At 41.5% G+C, this 2,161-nt stretch overlaps 1 non-coding gene across 1 annotated transcript; it reads right to left on the bottom strand.

The window, feature by feature from the left end:
* Window positions 1-1,050: 1,050 nt before the first annotated feature.
* LOC111891943 (small nucleolar RNA R71) lies at window positions 1,051-1,157 on the bottom strand. The gene has a single exon (XR_002850397.1). It is a non-coding gene; the product is annotated as a small nucleolar RNA R71 (small nucleolar RNA).
* Window positions 1,158-2,161: the final 1,004 nt, after the last annotated feature.

The following is a 2,161-nucleotide window of genomic DNA, read 5'->3' as shown; positions in this document are numbered from 1 at the left end:
CCCTACTTATTAGTTAATTTAGATAGAATTAGTTTTTAGTTTTAATTTTCCGTTCCCTGTGTTCGATATCCTACTTATTTAACTATACCACAATTGATAGGTTCACTGCCTTCGTGTGTTTATTTTATAATTAAAAGTAGGTTTAAAACTAAGTGAGTTTGCACACATCAAGTTTTTGGCGTCGTTGTCGGGGAACGGTTCTAAAATTAACGTTAAATTCTAGTTTTATTGATCCTTTGTGTGGGATTTATCTTACACAAAGTTATTTAAAAGGTAATTTAGTAAGTAGTATAAGTTTTGATAAAAATTCGTTTTTAAAGTAACTAGAAAAAATTTTCTGTGTTTTGCCTTGAACTCGCCGAGTGCACTCGTGCCGACTCGGCGAGTACATCGCTGTTACAGTTTTAATGTTTTATTTTATTTTTGTTTATAGTTGTTTCATGACCCGAGGATCTGATACACCTCTGGTCCCTCCTCTTGAAGACCCGGAATCCGCACTAAGGAGGAGCAAAGGCAAAACCGTTGGAGAATCCGCTTCTTCAAAGAACTTGCCACTCAAAAACCTCAAATCCGTTTTCAGCAAGAAGAGGAGCAGCAAATCAGGAGCATCCAGTGCCTCTTTGACAATCGAAGACCCAATTCAAGAAGACACTGAGTACGAGACCGAGGAAGAAGAAGAACCCACATACGAGCACGAATCCGAGTTTGAAGACGATTTAGCTATGGCTAATATCGATGAACTCCCCATGGGGTAATGGAAGAAGAGGATGCGCGATGACACCGGCCCGGGACTTGTGCAACCTGCAATTCCCACAACCGCTACATTTGAACTAAAAGGCCATATTCTCGCTCAACTAAAGGAGATTCCTTTTTATGGGAAGGACCATGAAGATGCCTACAAGCACTTGGACGAAGTGAATGATGTGGCTGACTACTTCAACGTACCGAATGTTCCATGCGAGACCCAACTTCTTCGCATGCTTCCAGTCACGTTCAAAGGTGCTGCAAAGGATTGGCTAAAGTCACTTCCTCCCGGATCGGTCACCACATGGGCCAAAGAAAGCCATTGCCAACTTCGAGCAACAACCTGGAGAATCTCTGTATGAAGCTTGGGAAAGATACAAGAGCTTGCTTAGGAATTGCCCACACCATGACCTCAATAGCCAACAAGAGGTCTCCATCTTCTATGATGGAGTCAATGTCACTACAAGGCAATTTCTCGACTCACAAGGCCCGCTCACGAAGAAGGCGCCCCCGGTAATCAAGGAGCTAATTGAAGAATTCTCTAAGCATTCTAGAGAATACCACAATCCAAGAAATGAAGCAAGTCGGCGGTAGTGAACTCGGAAAATGATAGCATGGCGGCACTGATAGCTAAGCTCGATAGTCTAGATAGAAGGATGACAAAAATGGATCAAAAAATCCATGCTATACGGGTTGGATGTGAGAATTGTAGAGGGCCCCATCTCACAAAGGATTGTGATTTGGATGAAAATGGAAATAAGAAGGCTCAAGTGTTCTATTCAAGTGGCGATCGATACGACGAGAATTGGCGGAAACCGAAGAAGGAATGGCTCCCATACGAAGAATACAAGAAGGCTAAGGAGGAGAAATACAAGCAGAAGGAGAGGGGATTCTATCAAAAGGAAGAATCGGTTGCCTTAAGGACATTTATTGCTGATCACTAGGGTGCACACTACTACCGAGGGGGTTCCTTAGCAATAAATGTCCTTAAGGCAACCATGAGGGGGATGGAGTACATCGGTGAACACATCATTCACAAACACCTAAAGGTTGCGAGCCTGCTAGTGTTCCACTAGACTGTCTAGAAAAGTCTGTGGTCGTCATCTATACTCCGCTAGATGACTGGATCAACATCAACATCAAGGCCTCTCATCATTTTATCATACATCGTCTATTACATCTAACCATGTTTTACCCCAACATTATTGTAGATATAAAATACATATACAGTTTAAATCATTTAAAACATGTATAAAAATGTTCATCCAACGTAGACAACAAGTATTCAGATAATATGCACACATAGCACGTAATTTATATAAAATACTTCATATCTATGTCCAAGATGAAATTAACTATGCACTCACCTGTAAAGGTGGTGACTCTGCACTCAGACAACGCTTCGTTTACTTAAAAC

This window comes from Lactuca sativa, chromosome 1, assembly GCF_002870075.4.
Source record: "Lactuca sativa cultivar Salinas chromosome 1, Lsat_Salinas_v11, whole genome shotgun sequence".
Taxonomy (NCBI): domain Eukaryota; kingdom Viridiplantae; phylum Streptophyta; class Magnoliopsida; order Asterales; family Asteraceae; genus Lactuca; species Lactuca sativa.
The sequence above is the reverse complement of the archived record's forward strand: the minus strand, read 5'-3'. Positions and strand labels throughout refer to the sequence as shown.